Raw genomic sequence first — 18982 nt, forward strand, 5'->3', positions numbered from 1 at the left:
AGGTTGGCCACCCCTTATCCTCCTTTTGTTTTTTTAATACCTGATGTCTCTATTTGAAACAAGAAATTTCTTTATGAATTATCTAGATAGCCTCTGAACACTCACAGTCAGTGGTCCAATCCCACACTGTCTTATTGATGTATGGAATTCTAATCAAACTCAGTTGTGCTAATCATTTTGTCCCTTCCAGAGTTGAGGAGAGTGGGTTTTGGGAAGGAACAGCATGATCAACACAGCCCCATGTGGTCAGAACGCTATATGTTACCAAGGCAAAATAACTCCAAATCACAGATCTGCCTTAACCTCCTGTTGTTCTGGGAAAGGGGCATATTTGTGAATGTACCTCAGCATACCCTATCTGAGCTATATACAGTCTTCAGTATATTCAGTTGTGTTCCTGTGAAGTAGAATGTGCTGTGGCCTCCAGTTTTTGCAAGGTTGACACAACAATGTACCGAACATGTCACAGGAAATATATTACACAGCAGGGAATTTACCATATGCCTCTTTCACAGAGGGTGCCCCCCCCCAGGACTCAGCAATATTTATTCATTACACATGCACACACTCATAGTCACACTCTTAGGAAAGATTGAGTTGAAGAAGATACCACAGCATATGCGCACGCGCACACACAGAATTGAACGTGGGATAAACTCCACAACACATTTACCCACATTTCTCTAGGGCTATGTCCCACATTTCTGCTTCCTACACTAAAGTTGCAACCTTGTGCATACACTGAGTAAGCCACAATGAAAACAGTGGGAATTACTTTTAAGTAAACATGAATAGGATTGTAAAGAACAGTCTGCAAAGATCCTACTTAGAGGTGTCAAAAGACTTGCTTTAATTAATATGCTATTTTCCTCCCCTTCAATTGCTGGTTCCAGGAATTCTCATATTGTAATAAAAATCCCATGCTTAAAAGAGAGTGTGAGGACATATCCATAGGAGTGTGGAATGTAGACACCATGGCATATTGGTCTGAAAAAATGAGATTTCCAAGAAGTCAGGTGATACCTTTTTGGGGCCATCTTGAGAAAATGAGCTAGCTTTTGAGTTGTGCAGAATTAGAGTCATAACAGCTGGCCAGTTTTAGGTTATGAAAGACTGTATGTTGGCTGTGGCCTGCTTCTGATCTTGTATATGCATTTAAAAATATAAACCTAGGGGCTTCACCCCTGCATGCTTTACACACCAACACCAACCCCGTCTCCCCACTCCTCAAGGCAATCTCATCAACCCCCCTTGAAATATCCCCCCTTGCCTCCAGGCATTGGCATGTGGCACCCGCCCTCTCACCTCACCTGTCCCTGTGCCACTGCAAGCCCTTGCCACTGCGCCCTTGTCAAACACCACTGCTGCACAGAGTGCCTAAGCCACTGCCATGTCGCCTGGGCCACTTACCGGCAACCCACCCTGGCTGCAGCCACCGCCACCCTAACTAGGCTGCTTATCAGCCTCCTGCCCACCTTCCTTCCTCATCCCCCTGGTCTTGAGCCCAGCATGGGTCCGTTACACTACAGTTTGCAGTGCCATCTGTTTGTGGCTAAGCGAACTGCAACGTAACGGGTTAGGGTCGTACAAAAATGTAGTATATATAGAGAAAACAAACCTTTTGCACTCAGAAGGAAAGCAACACTGTAAAATTGCACACAAACTTACTGCAGCATAGGGGGAAAAGAGAAATACCTATTAGAAGCTCTAGTTCATTCCTCTGACTGCACAGAATTACTCCGCCTAGTACAGTTTCTAATGTCTTTTCTAGGCTAGTTTATAGCCTTCTAGAAATGGGATTTTTAATAGTGCTTACTATATATACCTCCCAGAAGTAAACAGATATTCTACTTTACGTGAGTGCTTTCCACATTAAATTGGCAGAAGGTCCTCAATATAAATAAAATGTGCAATTAATTCATTACTCACAAAACAGAAAAGGCCTTTTTCTTTGTCACCATCACATGGTGGTGGTCAGCTAACCTACACAGCAGAAATATGTAATGTAAAAAGCTGCCAGCCAGCAGTGATGAACATTTACATGTGTCTAAAGGTTTTGCTGGTTGCTGCTGCTGCAGTGTGTGATAATAAAGAAAGTTGGTCTAAAGGAGTTTGGATCAGACACTGAACTACATTTTCATGTAGGGCATTATAGGCAACACAAGACCTTCCTTTTAAGCAGAAGCTGGGCCACAAATCTTCATTTATATTTTTATTAATATTTCGCTCCATATATTGTGATCTCCGTTTAATTCAAAGCTGTTGTATGATTATGACTAGCAAGACTTCAAAGGCATAAAGAGAAAAGTCCCTTCAGTGTTACATAGCTCTCTCTCGCTCTCGGTCTCACACACACACACACATACACACGCATGAACCTATCCTTCTAACTCACACAATGAGTTCACTGTCTGTCTCTGTCACAAATATATTACCAGAGAAACTGCTAAAACAATGAGTCGAAGCCAATGAAGTGCGAGAAGTTCAGCCTGCGCAGCAATAATTCTCTCTCCTCCCCCCTCCCTTGGAGGGTCCTTCCAATGAGTTTCCAGATTTGTCTTTTTCAAGATAATCTCAACATTTCTAACTTTCCCTTTCTAGTGAGCTACTCAACATTCCTACACCTACGACTGAGCTTCGGCTATCAGCACCAGTGCTGCAGGGCTTCTGCTCTCTGCTCTGTAGTTGGGGTCTTGCCCTGCTCCTTGGGCTACAGCAGCAACAATCATGGGTGGGAAGGGGACCTTTTATACTTCACAAGAGCACCACACCAGAAGGGTTCCCCTCAAAGAGTCAGAAAAACAGTGAGGGACTAATAGCCAGTTTCTTCCACATACACCATCCTAACATATGTGAAGAGAAACAGCAACTCCTAATTCAGCAAAGCCTTAGTTCAGCTAGAAGCCATAGTAAGACAATATATTTTTTGCCTTTGGAGGCAAGCAGGACAACTGCCCAGCTCTGCTCTGCCTGTTAGGAGCCAGTTGAGAAGTCGATGACCCCATTGTCTACCTCAAGAATTATACCATGGAAACTATAGAGGAAGCCTCTGCTTGTGCTGCAAAATAAGGAGAAGATAGGATCACACGACCTGAGTTCCACCTTTTTTTGTGATGGGGATAGTTTTCTTTTAACAGTTGCATAATGGTTCAAAATTCTGCAAGTCGGTCTTTTAACAGAAGCCCTATGGCCCAAACCCTAGCATAACCCTGTCTGGCCAGTGTATTGAAAGGTTAAGACCCTTCAAGGTCTAGCCCATGCTAATAGTCCTAGGCCACAATCCTAAATCTCACTGAGTTCCACAGGGGTTACTTTTTAAACATAGTTAGGATGGTTTTGTTACTTAGTTACTGAGTGCAACTGGAAACAGTAGATGATGTCTAGTCACCTGAGAAGAAGTGGGTATAAAACAGTTCTAGAGGGATGCTCACAAGACCACTCATTCTAAATAAGTTGTTCTTTAACACATCTGAATTTGGATTAATTAAGGGTGTAACTGCACTATAATCTCTTCCATAATCTACAATTCAATAGAAAAAGAACTAGCAGGAAATCTCCCAGGCGAAGATGTGGATTTAAGCCAAGGAGGCCAGAGTTTGAAAACAGAAATAGAAGCTTGCCGTAGAATCTAGAGTCTCCAAAGGAAGCTCTTTAAAAGTGGACAACTGACTTAAGGAACTTTAAGAGCTAAATACACATAAATAAACCACAGCAGTGCTGATGAAGGGAAAACCAGAAAGCCCTGTGTGGTTTGTTTGATGGCAATAAAATAAGTGGGCCATAGATTCAGCAAAAGATTTATAGTAGATGTCTTGGCAGTTTCTAATGCAGGAAATCAGCAAGCAGGCCAGGTAGATGCTTCTTGTTTAAAAATCCAGCTTTATGTAAAAAAAAATGCATTGGACTGTAAGATGGCATGATAGTGTATATTAAGGATTGCCTTAGTGTATCCTTCCATATTCAGTCATGGTGCCATAATTAATAGGATGCAGGGTGTGTGTAGGTGTAGATTTCAGGCAAAGGCAACAGGCAACAAGGACCATATCGAGTTACCAGTCTATTTCCAGTGAAAGGCTCTGAGACCACATGGTGTTATTTTAAAAGCCCAATTGTGTAAGTGCTCTCCAAAATGGTTTGTCCAAAGTTGCCTGCGATTCTTGGAATTCAGAATCAAAGGCTTCCCTTTTGCCTCTAAATAATCAGCTACCTTACCAAAGGCTTGGAAAGCCTGCTGTGACATCAGACCAACTAAGCCGGTGGTAACAAGAGATTTATATCAGGGACCTTCTTCAGGTATTTCATGGCATAGAACATTAGGGCCTGAGACCTGACCATTTGCAAGAGTAACAGGCCTACTGTGACACGAGAGCAAATCAGCCATTGGCTTCAGTAGCAGCAGGAAAAGTAGAGTGGGATGTAGGACTGTCAGAAAGGAAAACAAATAATATCCATTGTCTGTCATCCAGGCAGATCCTGGCCTAGTAATACTGAACTATCAAGTTGTACAAGTGATTGATTTTCAACACATATATGGAACAGAGTGTACTCCACGCTTAAAAAAACCCAACTTTTTAAAATTATGTGGATCCAATCCAAATTTACTACAATCAAAGCTAAATTCTGTTACCTGTACAAATTATACAAATTGGACAGCTCTGTATAATGTATTTTGCAAGTTAACTAATTTGCGTAATTTTGACATGTGGAGGGCAAGGAGCTAAGAAGGACACTCCTTCCCCAGTGACTGGAAATCTGTTACTTTACCTGTCTGACTTCTTGAGATCTTAGGATTATGCCATGAAAACCAATATAGAGGAAGCCTCTGCTTGTGCTGCAAAGGTAAGGAGGGGATAGGATCATGCCACCTGAGTTCCACCTTTTTCTGTGATGGGGATACTTTCTTTTAACAATTGCATAATGGTCCAAAATTTTGCAAGTTGGTGTCTTTTCACAGTAGCTCTACGGCCAAAACCCGAGCAGAACCCTTGCTAGAAGTGTATCTGACTGGTGTATTAAAAGATTAAGACCTTCCAGGGTCTTTGTTTGTCCTGGTCTGGTCCATGTTAATAGTCCTATCTATCTATCTATCTATCTATCTATCTATCTATCTATCTATCTATCTATCTATCTATCTATCTATCTATCTATCTATCTATCTATCTATCTATCTATCTATCTATCTATCTATCTATCTATCTATCTATCTATCTATCTATCTATCTATCTATCTATCTATCTATCTATCTATCTATCCCTATCCCGCCCTTCTACCCTATAATAGGGCACTCAGGGCGGCTTACAAAAATAAAATCAAACACGTACAAGAATAAAATCACAAAAACATTAAAATACATAAAATACAATATATATATACGTACACATATATATGTATATATAGGGAGTGATACTAAAGGGGACTACAAGGGTAAAAGTTAACGTAGAAGGCATAAAATCAGTGTCAGGCTCTACCTTCAGTCCCTCCCAAAGGCTGTCCGGAACAAGATCGTTTTTGGAATTCTCCGGAAAACCATCAGGGAGGGAGCAGAGTGGACTTCTTGGAGTAGGGTGTTCCAAAGCTTGGGGGCCACAGCTGAAAAAGCTGTCTTCCACGTGCCTGTCAGTCTAACATTTTTCACTCCAGGCACGCAGAGGCAGATGATCTTAAATCCCGGGCAGGTACATATGGGCGTAAGAGGTCCCTCAGGTACATTGGTCCAAGGCCCTTTAGGGCTTTAAAGGTCAGAACCAGCACTTTGAATTGGGCCCAGAAGCAAATTGGGAGCCAGTGGAGTCAATAAAGCACAGGAGTGATATGCTCCCTGCGCCGTGCTCCAGTTAACATTCTGGCGGCTGCATTTTGAACCAACTGTAGGCAGCAGTCCTAAACCCCATTGAATTCCATGGGGCTTACCTTTTCAACATACATAGATTGTTTTGTTAATTAGTTACTGGGTGTAACTGGAACCAGAAAACACTGTCTTTATTCAATTTCAAGCATATCTTTACACAATTTAAATAAGTTCAAGCATTGTTTCAGTTAGGGATCACCAACCTTTTTGGACCTGCACATTTCAAATTTTGAGAGAGTGCTTGGGGCACCAGTCACAAAATGGCTACCATGGGGGCATGACATAACACAAAATTAGAGAGTAGTTGTGGTGAAGCTTTTCCCATAATTGTATTTCCGTACTATAAAAAGCTTGACTGTTGAATTTCTACCTATGGAGATTCGAAGGATTAGAAAAAAAGACTGAAGCAGGAAAATACCATCCCTAAACCAAAGTCTAGGTTGCCATCCTGTGCCAACTTACATGGAAGTAAGCCCTATTAAACAGAAAGAGAATTGCTTCTGAATAGCCATGTATACCATTGTACTGTAAGTTAGTTAATTATACAGTGACTTCTTAATGAGTCCCTGGTCTTTAGCTCCAGCAAAGCAGGAGACATGCCTAAGCCTCTTTGCAAAGTTTTCACATTTGCCTTTTGAGGGGATGGGGGATTCTTTAACATCCACCCACACTTATCGTGCAGTAGTATTTGACTTCTATATACTACCTGATTTCAGGCAAACCCAGCACGGGAAGGATGCATCCTGGTTGCTAGGGAAAAAGGAAGAGCAAACTGGAGATTCCAAGGACTAGAAAAAAAGACAGAAACAGCAAAAGTGCACAAAAAGGGAGGGCAAAACAGCAGCTCTTTAGGACCCCAGGGATTCCTGTTACTTGGTGTCCAAACAAACATTTATCAATCACAGCTTTGACTTCACTCAGTAGCTAAAAACACTGAGAGGCAGGAGCAGCCAGACAGGCTCATTTCACAGAAATCACTTACAGGGATACCTGCACGTTTTGCTACAAAATTTTCCTTCCAGGAGGGCTAGTTACTTCTTTTTTTTTTTTTTAAATGAAAGCTCAGGTTCTGGGCTACTTGCTAAGGTCACAATTGAAGGCCTTTGCCATGACGATCCATAAGAATTAGAAACTTCTTTTTAAAAAACGAAAGCTAAGATTCCCCAAAAGCTGAATTCTCCACTTTTTAAATCACAGAATCAGAACCTGCAAACAGCAGTGTATATGCATTGCCTTATTATCATGGCTCGTCTTGATCGTGGACTTACTTTGGGCCTAAAGAGAGAAGGAAAGCAAAAGCAAAAGGCAACAGAAACATAGTGAGAACCGTAAATGCAACAATACAGCGACTAGTACGTAGGGACAAAGAGAACTATTACAATAGTTATTGTATAGAAATAGAAGAGGACAACAAAAAGGGAAGAACAAGAGCCCAAAAGATTAGAGAAATGAAAGGGAAATTTAACCAAGAGTAGGGATGTTGAACAATCAACAGGGGAACACACTGACTGACCTGGATGAAATAAAAGGAAGATGGAAGCAATACCCTGAAGAACTCTGTAAAAGTGATGCCAGGATGACAGATTCATTCATAAAGGAACTGTATGATGAAGAACCAGAAATTTTAGAATGTGAAGTGAAAGCTGCTCTTAAAATACTTTGAAGAAACAAATCACCAGGAACAGATGGCACACCAATAGAGTTGCTACAAGCTGCTAAGTCTGAATCTGTCCAAATTTTGACAAAAATCTGTCAAGAAATATGGAAAACTAAACAATGGCCCACAGACTGGAAGTGTTCAATATACATCCCAATTCCAAAGAAAGGGGATCCCAGAGAATGCAGTAATTATTGAACTATTTTAATATCCCATGCAAGTAAAGTAATGCTCAAGATTCTACAACAGAGGCTCTTACAATATATGGAGCGAGAAATGCCAGACATCCAAGCTGGATTTAGAAAGGGAAGAGGTACCAGAGATCATATTGCAAACATACGTTGGATAATGGAACGGAGCAAGGAATTTCAGAAGAAAATCGCCCTGTGCTTTATAGATTACAGCAAAGCCTTTGATTGTGTAGATCATGAAAAACTATGGAATGCTTTAAAAGAAATGGGGGCGCCACAGCACCTGATTGTCCTGATGCACAACCTATACTCTGGACAAGAGGCGACTGTAAGGACAGAATATGGAGAAACCGATTGGTTCCCCATCGGAAAGCATGTGAGACAAAGGTATATTTTATCACCCTATTTATTTAATTGATACGCAGAACATATCGTATGGAAAGTGGGACTGGACCAAGATGAAGGAGGTGTGAAAATTGGAGGGAGAAATAGCAATAATTTAAGATATGCAGACGATACTATACTACTAGCAGAAACCAGTAATGATTTGAAATGAATGCTGATGGAAGTCAAAGAGGAAAGCACAAAAGCAGGACTACAGCTGAACGTCAAAAAGACTAAAGTAATGTCAACAGAAGATTTATGTAACTTTAAAGTTGACAACGAGGACATTGAACTTGTCAAGAATTATCAATACCTCGACACAGTCCTTAACCAAAATGGAGCCAATAGTCAAGAAATCAGAAGAAGGCTAGGGCTGGGGAGGGCAGCTATGAGAGAACTAGAAAAGGTCTTCAAATGCAAAGATGTATCACTGAACACCAAAGTCAGGATCATTCAGACCATGGTATTTCCGATGTCTATGTATGGGTGTGAAAGTTGGACAGTGAAAAAAGCGGATAAAAGAAAAATCAACTCCTTTGAAATGTGGTGTTGGAGGAGAGCTTTGCAGATACTATGGACTGCGAAAAAGACAAATAATTGGGTGTGAGAACAAATTAAACCAGAACTATCACTAGAAGCTAAAATGATGAAACTGAGGTTATCATACTTTGGACACATAATGAGAAGACATGATTCATTAGAAAAGACCATAATGCTTGGAAAAACAGAAGGGAGTAGAAAAAGAGGAAGACCAAACAAGAGGTGGATTGATTCCATAAAGGAAGCCACAGACCTGAACTTACAAAATATGAACGGTGGTTCATGACAGATGCTGTTGGAGGTCGCTGATTCATAGGGTCACCATAAGTTGTAATCGACTTGAAGGCATATAACAATAACAACATACTGCCTTACCGTGCTTTGGTCTATTCAGTAAACTAATGTACCATTATTTCTTAATGCAGTGTTTTTTGAAACTTTTTGAATGTTGTCCCCTTTCCGGATGTACTTTACTTTCTGAGATCGAAAGAGCTGCAGGTGGGGCTCCACATCGGGGCTTCCATGCACCTTCTTTCCCTCTCCAGGAACTCCTTCATATAGATGGGGAAATTGCTGGCTGAACTGCTTGCTGCTGAATGCATTCTCAGTGGGCTGCTACTATTTGCTGTGTTTTGCTGGAGTCTGGGGCAGAGGAAATGCCGCACAGCAGCGGAGGGAGCAGGAATGGAAGGCTTGGAATAGGATGGGGTGTTTCTACCTATCTGTGTTGTTATCCCCGCAAAAAGGCTAGTATGTTGTTGGCTTAGCTACTCAGTGAAGAAAAAAACTGTAGCTGCTCAGGCATTGATGGCCAAGCTAACAATCCTTCATGTTCCCCAAGGGTCTCTTATTCCCTTCAGGGGAGGAGGGTGGCACCCGACAGTTTGAGAAATCCTGATCTAATGCACGGTCTCCAGTAAGGTTTAATTAAGGTCTGTTTATTTCTTGAGGAGGAAGGGAAAGCAGTTATTAAATTGAGCTTGGGTGCGTGGGAGCAAAGCTCTTCTCATGAGCAGTTGATTTCCTGATCAGTCTGTTTGTACTGCCAGTAACAGCTGATTAGAGGAACTGTCAATAATGTCTCTGTGTTAGGCTTTCCATTCCCCTGATGAGGGAGGGGGCAGGGAGGAGATGAAGATATTGTTGAGGTTGTAGGAGATGTTTCACAAATAATTTATTGAAAGACAGTCCTAGTATATTGGTGTGGTACAAAACAATCAGTACTTTTAAAAATAATAATTACCTTGCACATTTCATAGGCCCAGAAATATGTATCTTACAATTGCTTTGAGCTTAAGATCTATATTTCACTCTGTAAACTCAGTTTTAGGAGTATAGTACACAGGGAGCTGCCTTATACTAGGGCAGGCTGTTTGTTCATTGAGTTTAGCATTGTCTACGCCAACTGGCAGTGACTCTCTAAGGCAGCCTTTCCCAACCAGTGTGCCTCCAGATGTTGTTGGACCACAATTCCCATCTTTCCTGACCATTGGCAATGCTGGCTGAGGCTGATGGGAGTTGTGGTCCAACAACATCTGGAGGCACACTGGTTGGGAAAGGCTGCTCTAAGGTGCCAGACAGAGGTCTTTGATATCACCTGCAACCTGATCTCCTAACTGGAGATGCCAGATGTTAGCATGCTCTCTAACACTGAATTATAATGGATTGACTCCACCAGTGGGTATTGGTAGCAGTTTGCCCCCTGCTTTATGTGTTCTGTAATGCGTGTCTTATGAATGGGAAATGTGATGATATTCCTTGCATCACTTGGCGAGGTGATTGATCAGAATGAGTTCTAAATGTATAAAAAAGAAAGAAAGAAAGATAGGATTCCCTCTTACTGGTGAATGGCAAGCCTTCACCTTCTCCAGACTCTGAATGGTTGTTCCGCATAATGAAGGCTTCGCTGTACAATACATTTTTAAACACTTTTCTGGAAGAGTGTAAACCACCTGGAAGTCAATTCAGTTCAGTGAGAGGCAGAACTGGATGGTACAGCCAAAGAGACACAGTCCTATGCATGTTTTTTTGAGAATAAGCCCCATTGAATACAATGGGTAAACAACCATGCTTGGGAGTGCACTGATGATCATCAGTTGTATCCTTCTCTTATATAGGTTGGGCACATTTGGAGGATACATGCCCTCCCTTGTTGATAAAGGTTACTTTATAGATCATTTAAAGATCCTCTGTTATAAGTTTCTTTATAAAAAAACCTTCTGCATCAAAACCATTGATATAGTGATAATGCATTTTGAAGTAATGCTCAACACTCTTCCTTCTGAAGAAAATATATTTGAAAGGCACTTCCATCTCCTTGGAACTACATATTTTGTTTTTTCAGTTGTGAGTGGGATGTGGGAAGCCCACTTCCTTCTAAATAGCTTCATGCCAACCCCTGTGGTAAAGATCATCCTTGTTCATACCTTACTATAAACTGCTATTCATATATCATAAACATATATATTTATATATGTCATTAAGAGCAAATTCATCTATTTGTCTTCCACATGTACAGTTGCCAAACTCTGAGATTTTATATCAGAAGTCAACTCTTCTTGGGAGAAAGCTTGCAGGAATTCCAAATCAGTTCAGAAAGCTTAGTCCCCATGAGTAATGCAGGTCTCATTTGCTTGGGATTCTTTTTTGTAACCAGCATGTTACATAGAAACATTCAAGTGAAGGCTGGATTCTGTGTTCTTACTGAGGAGAACAACAAGCTAGTTGTACAAGTAATCATTTTGTTTGTCGCTTGAATTGGAAAACCAGTAAACCCACTGGCACTTAACAGCAGGGTTTTTAATGGAGGATGCAATCAGTCATAGGAATTAGATGTGAACTAACAGTTGTAGGAGCCTTGGAAGGATTTTGGAGCTAGACCTTACTTAGCTTTTCACTGATGTCAATCTGAAACAGCTCTATTGGACATCCCAGAGCTGATTTCATTGGTCCTTCATAAAATATATTACTAGTCACAGAACATGTGCAACGTTTCTATTAACATTGATTTTTTAAAAAACCTACATGAGCCATGGGGTGTATTATTAAGTTCATAAAAGCCCTCAAACAGTCAATACCAATAAGTGCTTTATAAGTAGAGAGACCCGGGGTCTCTTCCACTGCAATATTTGCCTTCATGGGGGTGCAAAAGCTATGTATGAGGAAATAATATATAAGAATTGAACATCCATGCAGATCTCTCTGGGACAGCGCTTGAGGAGGAGCTGGTAACATTCCAATGGTTCCTGAAAAATCCATTAGGATTACCATTTCTGACGTACCAAGACCTAATAGACATCTAATCAAAAACTTGATGCTTAGATGTACTGACAGAAAGAATGACAAAGCCAGATTTTTGATAATTTTACTTTGCCTTAGGTTGCAATCCTAATTCTGGTAAGCACCATTTAACTCAGTAGGTTAGGATTGATATATAACATAAGGAAAAGGGCCTTTTCAGTTGAGGTGCCATGGTTATGGCATTCCCTACCCAGGGAAGCCCAACTGTTGCAATCAATGCTGCTCTTTGGGCAAGCTGTGAAAACATTAAGAACGCTTTTGTATCCTAGTGCTGTATTTTTTTATGATGATGCAATTCAGCGTTTTTACCCTTTAACTCCCTCCTCTAAACCTGTCTTTTCTTGGAAGACTTTATATGATCCCCTAGTCCATGTGTAGCAAGTGTGGTACCCTCCACTTGCCATGCTGATGGGAGCTGTACTCCAAGAATATCTGGAGGGCACCATGTTGGTTACCTCTGTCCTAGTCCCCATTGTAGTTAAGTTAGCATATGTGTAATTGAAGTAATCACATATACTCCTCCCTGCCCTGTTATGTCTCTGCATCTATTTCAGATTGGAAGCCCCTTGTAATTGCAACCTATCATACCTGTTCTTTGCAAAGCACGATGATTATGCGGTATAAATAAATACATAATATATCACTTTATTGTATATTGTTTTCTTTGTTATTTGTATTTGTAAGTTACCTTGGGAGTCCTTCAGAAGCAAATGTGTAGGTTATGAAGAAATAAACATATTTTTATTTGATTACTTACTATATCCCACTTATAGCCCAGTTGGGGTGCCTTAATATAAAAATATCCATGATTGCAAATAAAAGGGCTCACGTTAACCTAAACACAGGAACAACAAAATAGGCAGCGTATCCCCCCCGATTTCAAATGGCAGATCATTCTAAATGAAAAGCAGATCAAATAACAAAAGTCTTTCTAAAAAGTTAACTTTTAATAATTCTCCTAAAACATAGCAAAGAGCTGTCTTAGCAGGTTTCCTTAGAGAACTGATTCGAGATGGGAGAAGGCCCAGTTCCTGGTGGCTACATGCCGTATTTCCAAGATAGAAGAATCAAAGTAGGGTGTCCTTTTGTAACCTCAGTGCACATGGGCATATATAATCCTTTAAGTTGCGCATGGGCTAATCCTTTAAAGTTGAACCAAGTTTTTATTGCAATATAAAGTTAACTAAATATGGTGTAAAGATTGCAAAACCTAGTCAAGAGTTTTCAAGGGAAAACAAGGTAAAATAAGATCTGAAATTATAATCAAAACATATTATGGAACAGCATCTCTGATAGTTAGAAATCATTAACAAAGGTTAAAATGAACTGTTGAGGCATGCGCAATGTCAGTGCATAGGATGGTTGGGCAAATCCCTGGTCATTGGCATTGCTTACTGGAACTGATGGGAGTTGTAGTTCAACAGAGCTAGCTAGAGGGCCAGAGGTTCCCCACATCTGGGTTAAAGTGATGTCTCCCTTGCTGTCTGAAGCTGCTTGGAGTTCCTCTCAATGCAAAGTGAAAAGGGGAAAACATTGTAAAAAGGGCTATTTGACCTATTCTAGGCAGCATTGCACTCAGTTGTGTGGGCCCCTGTAAATCCCCCCCTTGCTAATTGGCCAAGTGGCTGCAGGGAACAAAAGGAGCATCAGTTTAATTCTTTTCCAACGTCTCTGACATAAGAGTGCCACATCGGGATACTGGCATGATTAATATGATGGCTCCCGCGCTGCAGCACTCCTAATAGCACCACCACCACTTGCATCACTGCTCATTGTCCTGCCCTTATCTTTGTAAGCCCCACCCCACCCCACCCTGGACCAGGGCCATTTGAGCATCCATTTGAGCAGCCTAGGGCTTCCTCAAAACCTGGAGCCAGCCATGCATTCAAATTTGAAATGATACTTGGAACCTGAACAACCTTATAATCAAAACTGTCTCAGAACAGCTCTGTGAGAACAATGCTTTATTGCAGAGGTAGAGAGAGAGAACTGATGATAAAGTGGCTTCTAAAAACATTTTGCCATCATCTTAAATTTAAGCAATAATTGATGTTGGTGGGTGGCATAAAGGGTGATAATTGGTTCTTGTAAATCTTTTAAGTGCATTAGCGGGATATGCTCATAATGAAATATCTAAGAGCTTCACAGCACACGCTTGGTTCATATATGCTAGTTGTATTTTGTTTCATTTATGGAGAAGGACTACTTTAGCACTCATCACTATATTACCTGAGCATCTCAAAGCACCACTCTATAAACAAGGAAGAAAGCATTGTGTTGTTCCTTTTATTCCTCTTATAAAGGAAGTAAAATTGGAGGTAACTGTTTAGAAAAAGAAGGAAACATGGAAGGGTTCCATCAATTTCTAAAGAATCCATTTGACCGTAATGGGCTGTATCTATAATCTGTGGTTTGTAAATTGGCAGCTTTATCCTCAGATAGGAAGCTATCTTAGTGATTTCAGAGGAAAGCACTTTATTTAAACAGAGATCCCCACACAAGCTGGACAAAATATTTGTCACTGCTTTGGGGTGAGGAATAGCAAAGAAGGATAAGCTTGGACTTTTGGTGGTTGTGTGGCTCCACATCATTCTCTTTCGTGCACTTGTGTGTGCTGTGTAGGATGTTGGAAATCATGCAAAATGTGTGAGAGATCTCAACATGGAAATCCACATGACCCCTTTATGAACTGAAGTTAGCATGTTTATGGCAGGGGTGCCACATCCCACTTCTTAATTCATACAGATGCTCAGAAGCTTTACTGCCCTTTAAGTTCATATACTTAGCGTTAAGTAATCCCATAGATTGTAGTAATGAAGTGTAAATGGTTTGCAGTTTTAGCCTTCAACTTGTAATGTGTTCTACCTGCATATGTCAAGTTCACTTTGCTGATAATGAACTTTGATTATCAGTGCTTGTGATTCAGGACTTGTGAGCTCAGAAAGCACTGGGAAAAGTGTGATTTCACTAAATGGTGTCAAAAACTAGCTCAAAATGTCCTAAACCCACAATAATGTATAAAGATAGAATGGCTTATCTTTAACAGAAATGTGCCTCTAATTCCCTTTGGAAGTTTTGAACATATTTTATCAATTGCACAATCAAAGCACACAATGGCAATAATCTGTTTGCCCGAAATACAAAGGAAACATTTTTGGGTTAAGATGAGAACTAATCTTATTTGTTCCTAGTGCTTTGAAAGTACATTTCACATTCTCATAGTTTGAATTCTCAAAGCATCCCTATGAGGTAGGTCATCATCTCAGATTTAGAGAAACTAAAGCAGACAAATCCTAAGTGCCTTACTTAAAGCTACATACAGAAAGCATATTAAAAGTAAGATTGATATGAAGTGTATAGGCAATCCTGAATATGTGAACTGAAAACTACCCCATACAGCTTTAAAAAAGAAAAAAGGATGCCCACACACTTATACTATTGTAATTTGCCAAATAAAGTAAAATAAACAAGACAAAAGGTGTAGGGGACAAAATCTTTATTTTACACTTGTAAGATTGCAGCAATAATATCTATATCTCAAAGAGTGGTTATATGTGTTATACATATTAGTATGCATATATACACACACAAACACAAAAAATTAGGTTTGTGCTGTTGTGAATCAACTAATGGGACAGCCAGTGGCCTTAAAATTGTTGCTCATGAGCAATTTTATCATCCTCTCCAATATACTCTGCAGGGTGAAAAGAGTTCTGGTTTCAGTAAATTGATTTTAGCTGAAGTGCAGTTTAGTTGGAAATATGTTTCAGTTATTGCACAAGGTGGTTCATCTGTTAATATTTCTCCTTGGCTTATTAAGCAATTCATTATTAGAACACTTCAAAAGGAGAAAATGTGTATATAATGGGAAAGTGTTGGTCCTCTTGCTAGGGTACTAATACTAGCATGCCAAACACCACACCTCTACCAGGTAGCATAATTATGGAGGTTGATGCGAGTCCAAGGAAAAAGAATTCTGAATGGAATGAGTGGAAGCCTTACCTTACAAGGGAAGTCTCACCCTTGCTTGATGCTAGAGTCAGCTGAGAGATGTCATTCGCAATGCAAAGTGGAATCCAGAGTTGGGAATTTTCAGTTGGGGCTCCTGTACCTCTAACAGCTGCGTGACTGGCAGAAATTCAACAAGTGAAGCTTTCTCAGAATACAGGTGATGTGAGAAGCGTTATATTTTGAATTTCTATCATGCCATTTTTAGGCACAGGAGTCCTGCTTTAAAAAACAGTTGGCAACCTTAGCACACACGCATCAAGCAGCAGCTATTTGCATCATGCTTTGTTTTACAGGAGGGATATAAATGGCTAGCTTCCTGTTAGTAGTAGGTAGTTTCCTGCTTTCCCAAGGAGTGCCATGCCTGTTTTTATGCGGCAGTATGTTTGTATTACTTTATATTAATCCAATTACACCTCCCCTTAGTACTGTAACAGGTATTATTATCTCACTTCTACAGTATTCAATTCAGCTCTTTTTCAAGAGGGCTGCCTGCATACTACTTTCCTGCTACTCTGAAGTGAAAAGCACAGAGTGTCAACTGAACTGTCTAGAAATGGTGCTGGCTCTGTGCTTTCTTTTTCTCTAAAAAAAGGCCTCTGACATAAGTAAAGAACAAAACAGTTTATGGTCAAGACCGCCATCAAAGCACACTGTCAAAAGCCAATAGTTCTGTTCAGTTGTTTAAAAAAAACATCTTTATGAATAGCAATAACTTTATATGATGCTGAGGAAGATAAATGGAGCAAAAATGAAAAAAGAACTTTACCCTCAGGCCTCGTCGTTTAGCGATTCATAAGCCATTAATCGCCTCATACCCATCAAGTACATTTGTCACTTGAATAGGCTCTGGGGTACTTGTGAGTGGAGCTTGGCAAACTAATTACAGTGCTAATGTAATTACACATAAATGGAATGTGAGTGTATGTGTGTCAGAGACAAGAGAAAGGGATTGGCCATATAAACAACAAGCATTCTCATTCATGCAGGCATCATGTATAATTCTTGTCTATTGCCTAAAATTCCAGTAGAGCTCAGGCTTGCTGCTCAGCTTCAGAATTAAGTGAAGCCAGGCAATGGAAGAGGTTGTTCAGCAACTCTGTCCCCTTTCTTGTGGGTTTAGCTGGCAGTATCACTAACAATGAAAAATTTACAATATTCCTTAGCCAGGGGGAATAGGCTGTAATAGAAGGCGTAGGGTAGGATAGAGTTGCAGGCTTAAGGAGCTGTTTCCACTTTGAATTAAATAGGGACTCTCCCAGTTCATCTCCGCAATGAACGTGGGGCTTGGTTTTATGTTTCCTTTCTTTCTTCTTCACCTTTGTCCTGCTTCATGAATAGAAAATAGTTCAGACCCAATACTAAAGCCATAGTTTATGTTAACCGTGGTTTGTTGAAGAAGCAGGATCCATCTCACAAATGACCAAAGAAACAACCTAATGTTGTTGTTTTAACCCTCTGCCTCTTTTTGGCGTTGGATGGCACAACGTCACCAGCTCTTACCATTGGCCTGAATATAAAACAAATATGAATCTTCCATTGGCTGGCTGCAGAATCAGGGTGAGGAACGCGAACACTTTTTACTAAGAGATCTTTGGCCACTCTCAGTATACCCTGAGCCAAACAGGCTTCCTTTCTTTCTCTCATTACTAGATATGTCCCATGAAGTGTTGGTAGTCATTATTTCTTAACCCTAAAAGTATCTCTCATTGCAAGACTTCTGCCTGCAATCTTATAGATGTTTTAGCATCACAAAAAGGTGACTGATCAGTGGCAAAGAGAGATGTGAAAATTCTCAATTGGACACACCACCCAGTTCTGGCTCCAAGGAAAAATCTGTCATCCCCCTAGCTGTACCAATCCCCAGAAAACCCAGATATCAGCCTACAAATTATCACCCAACTCTCCAGCTGTAAGTTATGCTACATGAACTCTTTCTGCTGACATGTATGTACCAACAAACATCAGTTGCTATAGCTTACCTGAACACCACTGAAATCAGCACTCAATTTCCTAAGGACCAATGCAGGACTCCCTTTCCCCCAGACTGTTCCTTTGCCACTTGTCCCCACTCATCTAATAAAGACACACATTTTGGTTCATTAAGAAACTTTACAAGTTAGCAAGGAGAACAGCATGTGAAAGCAACAAGTTTTGTTAGTAATTCTATAATAGTAGCTTGTGGGGGGGCATTATTAAAAACACAGTGAGCCTTTACGGTAGTTGCTTTTACCAAAAGTTACTAGAATAGTCTCTTGGGACTTGTCTATGTTTAATGTGGGGGTAATTGTCCCAAATAAAACTCTTTCAATGGTCTGTGCCTGATGAAGATTGGATGCTTCAGACTGATGGTTCACTGGGCCAGGAAGATGATCTGGATGCTCATCTGATTCAGGCACTGCCTGCAGAGAAAGCCTTTGGATGGTTGAAGTTAAGATGGAGGTCCCTATACACTTTGCTGGATATTGAGGAAAGGCTATAGTAAATCTACAGACAAGTCACTGGCCACTTCATCCACACTGTACAGCTCTTCCAAAAACTCTGACAACACATTCAAGTCAATATGTATAGCAGCCACTTCTGGAGTGTCCCTGTTGCCATAATAATCTCTTAAGAAGTTGGTTCCAAACTCTAGCACATGATCCAGAGTTGCATCATGTTCCTCCTCCTGCTCCTGTTCATACTTTTTTTACACGACTGATGTGATGCTGGCGCTGTGCTGATCTACCACACACACCTCCACAGAAGGGATGGCTCTTTGAGGGATGGAGCAGCTCAAGTGAGGTTGCTCTTCCCATTGTTGTTGCTCCTCAGTGTTTGGAGTGAGAACTGTGAGTTGGCCAATTGTATGCCTACATGAAGTCAGTCCAAGGTGCTTTTGCCCAGTTTGCATTGTCATATTCCCACTGGACTGTGAAAGGAGCTCATGGTAATGATTGGGGGAGGGCTCTCTCCTCAGTATGAGCAAGCGCACACTTCTGGAGAAGGCAAATTGGCTTGGGTAGCTCTCAGTGTGGTCTTTAAAGGTGTCCATGCTAGCAAAGACACCTGTG

At 40.7% G+C, this 18982-nt stretch overlaps 1 protein-coding gene across 20 annotated transcripts in view; it reads left to right on the top strand.

The window, feature by feature from the left end:
• Positions 1–18982, top strand: part of JADE2 (jade family PHD finger 2) — a 220966-nt gene that overhangs the window by 121571 nt on the left and 80413 nt on the right. The gene's annotated exons all lie outside the window — the stretch shown is intronic.

This window comes from Rhineura floridana, chromosome 3 (genome assembly GCF_030035675.1).
Source record: "Rhineura floridana isolate rRhiFlo1 chromosome 3, rRhiFlo1.hap2, whole genome shotgun sequence".
Lineage (NCBI taxonomy): Eukaryota > Metazoa > Chordata > Lepidosauria > Squamata > Rhineuridae > Rhineura > Rhineura floridana.